We start from the raw sequence: 13,994 nt of genomic DNA on the forward strand, positions 1-13,994 counted from the left end.
GAGTAATCTTATTTGCTTAGTGTGAAACTGCTGCAATGCCTGTCTATGGGCTAACGCATTGCTTGTCTATGAGTGAAGTTAGCAACAATCAACTGACCAAGAGGGTAAGTGGTTGGACGCATTAAGCAAGGTATGCATTGTTCACTAGGGATAGTAACAATCGTAGGTCAGCGAAGTTTATGCGATTGTCTTGTATTATGTATGCTTCATTCGTCCATTAGGGATACTTGGGAGGGTAGTCTAAGGACAGGATCTAGGCTTGGGAAAGTCAGGTCAGAATTTAGGCTTGGGAGAGCCAGATTAGAACACATAATACCAGAGATAGGCGCTTAGAAATAAGCACTATTTGTTATTAACGCATCACATGCATCCTAGAGATAGGATAGGATTGAATGTGGTCACCTTGCTTTCATGCATTTTGCATCATCGCATAGGACAAGAGTAGAGACTTAGGAATAAGCTCTATGGACACTTTACTTTCAACACATGCGTCCTAGAATTAGGAGCACAGCATTTCCATTGGAAAATGACTTGTCGTACGTGGTTGTTACATGATCACATAATCTGACGCTGACTAAGGTTCCCTTGCGGTCACTCTTAAAGGTTACAATGAAAACATCTCCGTATTTTATCCATTTTTCCATTCATTTATTTTATGTCAGGGTTTGTCGCATCTCTACCTTTCATGCATATTCTTATTGCGTTGTCTGATAGATAGGACTAGGAGTAGGATTAACGTAGCAATATCCCCTCCATTCTTTTATTTATACCGCTACATGCTTAATCACCGCAAACATATAGTTACAAGTCCCTGTGTTCGACCTCGGATTACCCGAGAAACTTGCATTCATGTTATACTTGGCGTGAACGTAAGAAAACTTGTGGCAAAATGCATGGTCATCGCATATATTGTTGGCACATTTTCATTCCAACGCATGACCATCAACGCATGGCTATCAACACATATTTTAGGAACATGCATCGCATAATGCATCCACAGGATTGGGTTGTCGAATAAAAATTGACTTCTAATTTCCACGCATCAGCGGGTCCCCGCAGGGACCCACCTTGTTCGAGTCGGGGATTCCCCAGTTTGACCGGGGATGGGGTCAAACCGGGGAATTTATTCGAGGCCCTGTCCGGGGATGGGGACAGTATCCCCGCCCCGACCCTGACCCCGATTAATCCCCGTCCCTGAATTTATATATATATATATATATCTTTATATATATATATATATATATATATATATATTTAGAAATTTTATAGACTTATTAATTTGTATATAAACAGACCCAAAATAAAAAAAGTAAAAAGCCCAAAAACCCAAAATTAAAAGAAAACCCAAGCCCAAGCCCAAAATTCCTCTCCTCCTTCCTTTCTGCCAAAATAGTAAATCCCTAAAACTATTGTAAGCCTATTGCACGGCCGTTGAAGTCTGTTGCTTCTGCCTCCAGGTGATTCGTTGCGTTGAAGTCGTGAAGAGTCTTCTGCTCCAGCCGTTGAAGTTGTGAAGAGTCTTCTACGTTTGCTCCAGCCTCGTCCACGTTTGCTCCATCCTCGTCCATCGCCGCATGAAGAGTCTTCCGCGTCCGCGTCTGCTCCATCCTCGTCCGCTGCATCCGCGTAAGCCTCCAGCCTTATCCGCATAAGCCTCCAGCCTCATCCGCGTCCGCCTCCAGCCTCTGCGTCCGTGTCTAAAACTAAATCCCTCTGCATCTGCCTCCATCCTCATCCCCATCTGCCTCCAGCCTCGTCCGGGTCCGCCTCCAGCCTCCGCGAGTATGCGTCCGTCCGTTCGGTGCCATTTCAGGTGAAGACAATGTGCTATTTTAAAAAACAGACTTTCTGCTCTTTTAAAAAATAGACTTTGCCACTTTCTATGTTTAGATAATGACTAATGAGTCTTTGTTTTTTTTTATATATTTTCACGGTTCTTGTGTTGTTTTTCTTTCGAAAAAAATAGACTTTGTGCTATTTCGAGAGGCAAGATCTATCCGTTCAACTTTCAAGACTTCAAAGTTCAAGCCGGTGCCGGAAAAAATTTTCTTTCGTTCTCTTGTTTGACCATTTGATATTTTTGAAAAGTATGCTTGAAATTAGTAAATAATATGTATGAAAAATATGTTTGTGTATGTTTGATATTTGACTGTTTTTAATTTTAGTCTTGAATATGTTTGGAAAATATGTTCGTGTATGTTTGATATTTGAATGTTTTGAATTTTAGGCTTGAATATGTTTGGAAAATATGTTTGTGTATGTTTGAAATTTTAGTCTAGAAATTTAGATGGAACCTCACAGAATATCGAATTTAATGATTTTAATGATTATGACTTGTTTGTATCAAATTCCAATAATATGAATCAGATGCAACAGTTTGATGCATATTTGGATGAACCTGTCTTACCTCGAACATCCGATTTTGACCTTTTGAGTTGGAGACATATTAGCCATCCCGTTATCTAGTGTTGCATCAGAGTCTGCTTTTAGTACCTATGGTAGAATTGTAAGCCCACATTGTAACAAACTTCATCCAAAGATGATAGAGGTTTTGATGTGCGCTCAAAATTGGATTGCAACTGAAGTTTTGACAGGTTAGTATGTTTATTTTGTTTTACATCTTTCTACCATTTAATATATTAATAAATATTTTCTTTTATTACAAATATTTGACAATGTAAGGTACTAGCACGGAAAAGAAATAGTTACACATTTAGCAACTGTTTTAGAAGATGCAGATGATTCTGATAAAGATTGCCTGGTGACTAAGGTATGCTCAAGGATTAACATTATTTCGTGGTCTAGTTTTTTTTTTTAATGATATTATTTGTTTATTACATTTTAAATGTAGGAATGAATACAACTAAGGATGTGATGATGCCAAGAAAGGTGAAAGATTTGATTGTAACGTCGTTGAAGAGAGAAATACGAGCTTTATTGAATTTTAAGTTGTAAACTTATTTGAATGTATAAGACGTTTGACTTTAATTGACTTCCTTATTCAAACTTTATTAAATTTTAAGTTTTAAAGTTTTTTAATGGATTTTTTAGCTTTTAAATTGTCAATTGATTGTCAGTTAATTGTCAATTGTGTTTATTTCATAGAATAATCTATTGTTTTTTGTTCATTTGTTGTGCATTAGTCAAATTTCAAATAAAATCACTTGAATTAAAAAACGTGAAATTCGATAAACTTATTTAATGGATTTTTTGTGGATTAAAAAAATTTTAATTAAAAAGAATGGGGAATCCCCGCAGGGAAACGAGGAATGGGGCCTCGTGGGGACCCCATTTCCTCGACGAGGAATCCTCGCCCCTGTCCCCACCGGCGGGGATGGGGGATGCCCCCTGCCCCACCCCGACCCCGTTGCCAACCCACATGTCACTCCACTAAAGACCCACAGTTACACTCTTCGCAGGGTAGATATATCTTTGTGTCCATTGATATAACTAATCAATAGTAAGTCGACCCTTTATAAATCACTCGTAATTACAGTTGGGTCAAAATTATCGTTTTACTCCTGTAATTACATCTAACTCCTTAGGTTTTACTCCTGTAATTACATCAAACTCCTTAGGTTCTACTGGTCCTCTAATTAACAACTTGTTTATGATGCTACCATAAACAAAACCCTCTTGAACCAATGAGAGGGAGGGGCCCCATTTTTCAAGACTCAGAGTCGGCGCTTAAGGGAGCAATTCATCTACTTACCCTAAAGACGAGGAGTGAATTCCATCTTGTAGCTATGTTCCCAGCTCCCTACTCAGATAAATCCCAAAAAGGTAGGCATATTGAGTCATCAAATCTGACCACTCTCACCCATACAGATCAAAGGACTACCCTCATAGACATGAGTTCGTAACTTACTTAGGATTAAAATCGAGTCACCTATGGTCATCCTATGAAATGTTAATTTCTTCAGTTAACGATATTATAAAGAGAGAATAATCATTTTGCAATCCAGTCTTATACAAACTCTTTGTATAGGATACCCCCACTAGCATGTCTCCACACGAACGATTAGGATCAAATCGTTTGCAACACTTTACAGCTCTTGTAACAATTAGAAAGTGAGTCAAATCCATATTGTCACTAGGATAAGGCACCCAACCTTATTCATATACTACAGACCATTTAAGTTATTACTTGAACATGATTCACCTATATGTCGACCACATACTATTCAAGTTTCATAAAATAACCTTGAATCTTTCTTTAATGGATAATTGTATATATAAAATAATCAACCATTATTTCAAATAACATATGAACTACGAGGCCTTAGGACATATATCCCAACAATCTCCCACTTACATTAAAGCCGGTGAGACATGTATCCTAAGACATACTCTATACCGACATACTGCCCTAGCACACTAGAGACATGTCTCGTAGTCCTAGATATTCTAGGAGATCATCTCACGATTTAGCCTAGAGAATCCTTTATATTATTCAAATTTGTTGTGTCAATAAATACCATCTGGTCACCACCATGATGTTTTGCTCATTTTGTTTTTATTCCTACAACTTGGTATTTATAAATATCCTCATACTTAGTCCTTATTCATAAATATCCTCATACTTAGTCCTTACACCACATTATCTCATAAAGTAAATAGGCTAATTCATATTTGAAATGGCTTTCAATACTTAAGATATACTATGGCTATGCAATTATTACTTCACAAGCAAAAATATGTCTTGTAGTCCAATTTACACCACATAGGATAAAACATGGATTTCTCTAAATCTTGTATGAAACAGTGTATTCTGTAAAAGATCAAATCATAAATTTTATATACCAACGTCTCATTATTCATAAGTTTTAATGTTTAAACTCAATGGTCATACCATCGATTTAACCGACATGACTAACCAACTGTATATTAGATGTTAATTAAGTCTCGTGTAAAAATGAGTTACATCCTCTCAACATTTGAACGATCTTATGAAACTTTTCCTTAGACATATCAACTTCATTGTAGAATGAGGCATTACCATTCCATCTGAAGCTATTGCATCGAACATTCAACAAAAACTTTGTAAATGTAAGATGCATGAGACAAACTTAACATCATGTCCTTAACACCTCTATGTGGATATTTAATATACAAAATCATTTCAAATCAACTATTTGCAATTGGTTAAATAATCAAACTTTCATACTGGTCTTTACTTCATCCATAATGAGTAAATATCAATATAAAATAGATAAATACCCACTATTCATTTTCTTTTCATTGTCAACGTTCAAAGTCATGGGTTATGATGTTGGGATTGGTGTCCTAATTCTCCTGGTAGTCTCGTAGATTATAAACACTTTGTGAACATATTGTTATTAATAAAATACATGTCATTTTATAAGCATTTACTCAAATCCAATAAACTAAGATCCATGGTTATTTCATGTAACTTAAGCATGTATGTGGAGACATACAAGTAGATCATGCCTTAAGTAATAACCTAAATGGTCTATAGTAGATGGATAAAGAAGGGATACCTTATCCTAATGACACTACAGATACGGTCCACTTTGTAGATGTTACAAGTATTGTAAAGTACTACAAATGGTCTGATCTTGACCATTCAGTGGAGACATGCAAGCGGGAGTACCCTATACAAAGAGTTTGTATAAGACCGACCACGAAATAATTGGTCTCTTTATATAACGCCGTTGATAATTGAGACTTACATTTCACTAGAATGACCATAAGTGACATGACCTAATTCTGAGTAAGTTGGGAACTCCTGCCTATGAGGGCAGTCCTTTGATTTGTATAGGTGAGAATGCCAGATTGCCAACTCAACAAGTCTACCATTTTGGGGATTCATCTGATTGGAGAGTTAGGAACTCAGCTACACAAGACAAAATTCACTCCTTCCCAAAGCAGGGTAAGTAGATAAATTGCTCCCTTAAGGGCTGATTCGGGATCTTGAACATAATAGCCACACCCTCTCCTGGCTCGAGATGACTTAGTCATAGTAAGACTATGACTTATTGTTCATTAGAGAAATCAAGGGTACTTAAGAAGTTAGATGTAACTACATGGGGCAAAACGGTGAATTGGCCCAATTGTACTTACGAGCAATTTGTGAAGGGTCATCGTACTATTGATTGGTTTATGTCTATAGTGCGAAGAGTGCAATTGTCGGTTTTAATGGAGTGACCAATAGTTAACGAATGGTGGATCTCGTGATTAAAGAGTTTAATCAGTTATTCACGTACTGTTGAAGCTTCAAGTTATAGGTCCATGAGGTCCCCTTGGTAGCTCAATGAGTTCAAGTTGAGATGACTTAGTCATAGTAGGACTATGACTTATTGTTCATTAGAGGAATCAAGGGTACTTAAGAAGTTAGATGTAACTACATGGGGCAAAATGGTGAATTGGCCAATTGTACTTACGAGCAATTTGTGAAGGGTCATCGCACTATTGATTGGTTTATGTCTGTAGTGCGAAGAGTGCAACTGTCGGTTTTAGTGGAGTGACCAATAGTTAACGAATGGTGGATCTCGTGATTAAAGAGTTTAATCAGTTATTCACGTACTGTTGGAGCTTCAAGCTACAGGTCCCTGAGGTCCCCTTGGTAGCTCAATGAGTTCAAGTTGAGAACAGATTTTAGGTTAATTTGAAGTGTTTAAATTAACAAGAGAAAATTCAATTATATGTGATATAATTGATTCAATGTATTTGATACATTATCATTGGAGAAATTAATATAAATATGATTTATATTAAATACCATAAAATAGAAAAAGAACTATGGTTTATATATTTCATATGATAAAATATTAAAAATATAGGTTATAAATATAATATAATAACTTGGTTATTATATTTATTTATAACATATTCATTATATGATAATTAATTATTCTTTTTTTTCTACTAACCGATTTGAGTGGGAGGTTATTGGAAGTTTTATGGTAACTGTGAGATAAAAGAAAAATGGTTTTCCAAAATTCAGTTGATGATTCATTCGGAATAATCTCACAAAAGGCTATCAAGTAAAAGTGTTCTATTAAACAATAGCATAGAGAGCATACACGATCGAGTTACGAGTTTATGATGCGATAGTTACTCATTTACTCATTGCTACACGATCGAGTAGTAAAGTCTATACGATAGGCTTCGTCTTTATAAACGATCGAGTATCTAATCTATACGATAGGTTTCATCTCCCACTTACTCGATCGTCTACCTCCTGCTTTCCTCAATCCAAAATCATACAGAGTCCACAACTCCTGGATTCTCACACCGAGAATACCAAGGTAACCATTATGGTGGTGTTCTAGTTCAGTTCGAGGATCGGGTTGAACTTGATTGTGATCGAGGTGCATCCAGTCGTTCGCTAAGATCGTATTCTGATCATTGCATTCGAGTTCATGTTGTTAAACGAGTTGTTGAACGATCAAGGGATACTTGAAGAAATGTTCTTCAAAAGTTTACATACTCTATCCCTTGTTCAGTCTTTTAAAAAAGCATGCTTTAATTTACTGTTTATGCATAATAGTTTCCGTTTAGACTATAATTGTTTGTGTTCTTTCTTAATGGAATTTGGAACGATCCGCTTCCGCTCACTGGATCTCAATTTAGAGTTCCTTCATATGATACTATCAACCATTATTCTCAAAGATCTTAATTGTGAAATTTATTTTTGAAATGAACATCATAATTTTGCAAACCTTTTACAATTGGATCTTTGAAAATTTGCTTGAATTTGTGTAGATGCATTGAACTTCTTTTCACAAAAAAATTAAATCATTTTTACATATCTCATATGGAACAATGAATCAAATAATAGATAAAAACTCTATTATAGTAACTAGTGAGAAAATTGACTCATAGTCTTTTCATCCACCAGTTCCATCGCTAGTTTTCACCTTACGCCAAGAGTCTTATTTTAAAGATCTCTATCTCCAAGTTCTACACTTTCGAGTCTCCCTTTTGTAGATTCATATCATTTAGGTTCTCCCCATCAAGAAAATCTATAAAAATAGACTGAGATTGAATATATATGCTTTATCTCTAGTTTTATGACTTTGACATAATTTATTTTGTCAACATTATTTAATTTTTGTCATTCATTATGACAACTTTGATTTTCAATAAGTCATAGCGAAGGTCGAATCATCTCATAACTCTCCTACTACTTTTGAGATTTATATGTTTTCATCTTGTCATCTAATATGACAATAGACTTCAAGTAAGTCTTTATAAAGGTTGAGTTATCTCCTAATTCTCCCACTATGATCAAGACTTATCTAGTTGACAATTAGAAATTGACTTTTAGATGAAAATAAATGGTTAACAACACTTGTTAATTATTAAGTAGTTCTACTTGGAACTAGTTCATCAACACAAATTAACTTTTCTACAGGTTTGTAGCCTTTTATATGACAATCCTAATAAAATTAGTATTTGCCACACAAATATATTATTTTATTTTGGAGTGTACAAAAGGTCATTTTATAACTCCTTTAAGGACTATCTACATTTAGGTGTAATTTCAAACATTTGTTTCGCCACGCGTATTTATTAAAGGTTCGTTTTGACACGAATATCTCAACTTATCCAAATACTAAAATGTTGTAAACCGATTTTTCAACACTTTCATAATCCAAAATTGTTTCTCAAATATTTTTGGAGGAAACAATGTTAAAAAATTGCAATCTCTATTGCATGTTCTTAGTGGAGTTTGGCGTCGGTGTAATGAATATGTTTAATAAAGTACTTAATATATACTAAGTTTAACAAGACCACGTTTCTCCTGTTGCAGCACAATTTCATCCAAATTGTACCTAATGCTTGAAGTTAAGATCTTATCTCATCTCTATTAATCAGACATAGTACATTAAATTTCATGTACTAATCATTATGATATGATCATAATGTCACTGATAGCACCGAAAATGTGCTATCTTGCTCTACTTAATTCGTGATTTTTCTTGTATTTTATGTGTTTATTTGGCTATTTTACAGGTTTTAAGCACTTAAGTGGTAGAAGGGGTCGTTAGTGATGAAATGGATTTAAAACAGGCTAAAATGGAGCTTAATTGCATCAATTGGGAAAGAAAATGCCAAAAATGACCAAAATTCCTTTGGAGGCATAGTGCATAGCATAACGTCTAGTGCTCGACACTCTTTCCAGGAGCACCGAATTTGGTGCAATGCCACGACACTGCCCTATGGCACTGCGATGCTTTGAAATCAACTTCACAAGGATTTTCGTCAGCATCGCGACACTGCACCTTAGTGTCGTGGGGATATCAAGATTTTATATAAATATCTGTTTCTACTGCCTAGGTCAAGGGTTCTGCCAATCTGCCGATTTCAGCCAACTTCCACTGATTTCTCTTCTCTTATCTTCTCTTTTTGTTCAGTAGATATGTCCAAACTCTACCCCATTGATCAGCATGTTGATAATGGCTAAGGTACTTAATCTAGCTTGGATCTTAGGATTTTTCTACCTATTCATGTACTTTGTAAGTATTTGAACTTGACTTTATTTGTATTACCTGGACTCAATTCTACTTTAATAGAATTTTATCATATTATCGGACGCTTGGGGATTGTATGATTTTTGCTTTTTGATTAATGTATGATACGTGACATTTAATTATACGTTAATATGCAAGAAGCAATAGGTTAGTTTAACTTGTGAGGGGTTAATGACAAGCATTGTTCTAATCAACCTATGATTGAGTCAAACAAAGGATTAATTAATACTTTTCCTGTTAGATATTCGACTTAACTTTGCCTTTGAACTTAATGCTATTAGACCACTTGGATTTGTTTGCTTTTCATCTAATCCGATTTGGGTTAATAAGATAATTGGGATGATTAATTGTCTTTACCAATTAATTCGGTTAAATATAACAAATACTGAAATTCATGTTATGAGAATTCTATAAGAAAATATATTGAATAGGGAAATTTTGCAATAACAAACATTTTTCTCATTTTTATCACAACTACTCTATTTATTTTTATGCAATTTAATTTTCTCGCAGTCAATCAATTTCAAAACCTTCATTTGGTTACCTCAGATAAAAAACTGTTTAATTGAAAAATTCGAAGGCTTTTTGAGTTTGATCTACTGTTACCACTATAACATTAGTTTTGAGTGGATATGGTAAAGTTATTGGTCCAGATTTAGGCTACCAAATCTACTTGAACCAAATTAGCATCGTCGCCTAGGAGCCAAGTATTTTCTCTTTCAAAGGATTTTTAATTCTTTGTTCGTTCTTGGATTTTTCTTTTTCTATATGACCTGATCCTCTTAGGATCGAAATTTTTTATTGTATTTTGAAGAGCTTGGTAGGGAGGAAAAAAGATGAAAGGGAGAAACTAGAGAACAAAGAGCTAAATAAGAGTAAATCCATGCAAAAGGCACATTGGAGGAAGATCATTTAGAAGAAGAAGAGGAAACGATGGCCCAGCCTAAGATGGAACGTACATTAAGGGACCTTGTTGCACCTAATGTTAATCAGCACTAGATTAATTCACTTACTACTTATTTTCTATGGTTTGACATGAGGGGACCCGCCCAAGCACTTAAAGGAGTTCCATATTGTATGTGATGGTATGATACCTCATGGTGTTATAGAGGAGCAGATAAATTTGAGGGCCTTTCTCTTCTCCCTCAAAGACGAAGCTAATGATTGGCTTTACTATCTTTCTACTGGATCAGTGACCTCCTGGGCCAAGAGGAAGAAGAAATTTTTGAAGAAATTCTTTCCTACCTCTAAAGCTGCAAGGATCAGGAAAGAGAATTAAGGCATCACCCAATTTGGAGGCGAGACCCTATATGAGTATTGAGAGAACTTTAAGTGCCTTTATGGTAACTTTTCCCATCATCAAATCTCTTATACGCTCCTAATACAGTACTTCTATGAAGAGCTTGTCTCTAATAATAGAAGTACCATTGATGCAGTTGTAAAATGAGCCCTTATCAATAAGATGACTTTAAAGGCTAGAGCACTCATCTTCATCATGGCAGCCAATGCCTAGCAGTTTGGAATGCAAGATCATATTTTCAATCTTCTACATCTTCACAAAAGGTAAGTTAACTTAAAGTTGAAATTGATGAACTCCTTATCTTTGTGAAACAGGTCTGTTCTGCAAAGGCTCTGCAAGCTCAAAAGCAAGTAGTTGAAGTGAATTATGTTGGGAATCAACAAGGGGGACGGATGTACAATTACAACCGTTGAGGCAATCGAGGGAACCATGGTGGGAACAGTTTGAGTATGCCCTTAGAGGACATGGTCAAGAGCTTGGCAAAGTCCACTATGCACATCAAGTAGAGCCAAGAGTAGTTCCAGCAGACCACTGCCTTTCACATCCAGAGTATGGCCACCCAGATCTCCCAGTTGGTCAACACGGTTAGTAGGCTAGACACTCAGTATGGGAAGCTTCCTTTCCAACTTGTGTCCAATGTGCGTAATGTTAGTGTCATCTCTGCTATTAACTGCATTGAGAGCTCCTTGACGCTTGATTCAGAGCCAGTGATTGAGCCAATTGAAGTTGTAGATGCTGAGGATGTTGGGGAATAGATGACCTATATCCACCTAAAAGACGTGGGTTACTTTGATAAATCCCTCAACCCCCTTAACCTCAAGATACGTAAAATATTGGTGCTAGAATCTCATCTCCTCCCTAATGAATCTCTATGTATTTTCTCTCAAGCTCTCAAGCTCTCCCTTTACACAAAGTTAAGAATTAGAAGCCCACAACTCTCTAATGTTTCTCATCCTTGAGAATAACAAGGAAGGTCTCGTGGTGGTTTCCTCTTCCTTGTTGTTGTATTCATGGTGTCGGGTTCGTGAGATCGGGAGAAGAAGACATGTTGTGGAAAGGAAGTAAGAAGACGGTACTTCAAGGATATGTGATATCCTTTTCCCTTCTTCTCTCTGTATTTTCACGTAGTAGCATGCTTAGGTCGTTGTTTATCCTTAGTTTCCATCACTTTGTATTTTGAATGTTCTGTAAAACGAATTTAGAAAACACGACTGCCAATTGCTTCCGCTGCGAGGAATTCCAATCCCGTCATGACTAAGGGTAGAATGGCTACTTTTACTATGATTATTTAGGACATTCACGAGAAAATAGTGAGTATAGTTCCTTGCAGTGATGTGTGAAAGCTAATGCCCCTAGGTAAAAGAAATGCAAGTTTAGGGTACCCTAGAGTTTAATTTCATGCACCTTAGTTGAAAAATTACTGCTTTGATTTTTTATTTTTTTTTTGGCACTTAATGGTTAGTGCATGAGCCAGTTTAGGGAGAAAACAAATTGAAAGCCATTAATACCATTTTGGGTTGCTAGAACTTAACTAGAAAGGCTTTGAACTCACTCTTGCATGATCAAGTCTATAATTAATTTTAAATTGTGCTTCGTTGATTGAATATGGATTGATTTCATTGTTGAGTGAAAGTTGAATTCTAGGAGATTGTTTAGACTTGAGTAACGACACATCATGTGAATGAGCATATCATTTGTATGAATATGTATTTATTCCACCTTGCTCGAGGACGATGAAAAATTAAGTTGGGGGTGTTTAATAGCACAAAAAATATTCTATCTTGCTCCGCTTAATTCGTTATTCTTTTTGTATTTTATGTATTTATTTGACTATTTTATAGGTTTTGAGCACTTAAAAGGTAGAACAGGGTGTTAGTGACAAAATGGAGTTAAAACAGGCCAAAATAGAGGTTAATTGCATCAATCAGGAAAGAGAAAGCCAAAAAGACCAAAATGCCCTTGGAGGTGAAGAAACTCTTAGAGAAGAGAACCTTGAGCATAAGCAAGATTGAGCCAAATCCATTTTTCATTAAATATAAATTTTACAATAAACAAGAGACAAGATATGCATTTATTTATAAATTATAGTATGCTAATGAAAGGGTTTTAGAAACCTCACCTTTGAAGATCGTTCTTCAAGAATTCCCTCGAACAGCACACGAACCTCTTGAAGACTTTCTCCCAAAAAAAAAAACCTTGAACAAGTTCGAACACAACGACAAGGTTTTCTCGGTATTCTCAGGGTGAGAACTTATGAGTGGTGGGCTCTAGCTATTTTGGATTTGAGGAAAAACTTAATGGTAAGAGGAAGGATTGAGAATATTCTCAAAAACTCAAATACACACAGAACTCTTCTGTTGTTTTCTCACTGTCAATTCGATTCTCTTAGCAAGAAAAAGAAACCTTTTCTTTTTCTACATGCCAAAAATAACCACCATCCGCACTGGGTTGAGAGAAAAGAAGGGGAAGGGAGTTGTAACTCTCTCCCTTATTATTAAAATAATAATTAATATAATTATAAATATGACAACTAACTTATCATATTTTATATATATACATATATATATATATAGATATAGATATATAATCTATAGTTTTAATATTTATCACATACAATATAAACTATAGTTTCTTTTCTCTCTTATATGACATTTGATATAAATTATATTTATATTAAATTTAACAACTATGAATCCAAAACTATATTTAAATCTTATTTAAATATTTATTTCCTCTCATTAAACTATAATGTATCAAATACATTACAATAATTCTAGCACATATAATTGAAACAACTTAATTATATATTCCTCTATTAATTTGAACAATTCAAATTAATCCAAGAACTGGTTATCAATTAATCCTATTAAGCTACCAAGGGGGACCATATGAACCTGTAGCTTGAAGCTCCAATGGTATATGAATAATTAATTAAACTCTTTAATTAAATTATTCACCATTTGTTAATGTCGGGCACTCCACTAAAGACCGATAGCTGCATTCTTTGTACTACAGATATATTTCTATGTCCATTGGATATAACCAATCAACAGTATGATAATCCTTCACAAATTGCTCGTAAGTACAGCTAGGCCAAATTATCATTTTGCCCCTGTAGTTACATCTAACTTCTTAAGTACCACTGATCCTTTTAATGAACAATAGAACATAGTTCAACTATGACTAAACCCCTT

General features: G+C 35.2%; 1 long non-coding RNA gene across 1 annotated transcript; it reads left to right on the plus strand.

The window, feature by feature from the left end:
* The first annotated feature begins 1,408 nt into the window (after window positions 1-1,408).
* On the plus strand, window positions 1,409-3,039 carry LOC120091788 (uncharacterized). Its single transcript, XR_005485835.2, has 4 exons — window positions 1,409-1,813; window positions 2,368-2,594; window positions 2,683-2,770; window positions 2,852-3,039. It is a non-coding gene; the product is annotated as an uncharacterized LOC120091788 (long non-coding RNA).
* The last annotated feature ends 10,955 nt before the right edge of the window (window positions 3,040-13,994 follow it).

The sequence above is a fragment of the Benincasa hispida genome, chromosome 11 (assembly GCF_027475165.1).
Source record: "Benincasa hispida cultivar pf3 chromosome 11, pf3_genome.v1.1, whole genome shotgun sequence".
NCBI lineage: Eukaryota > Viridiplantae > Streptophyta > Magnoliopsida > Cucurbitales > Cucurbitaceae > Benincasa > Benincasa hispida.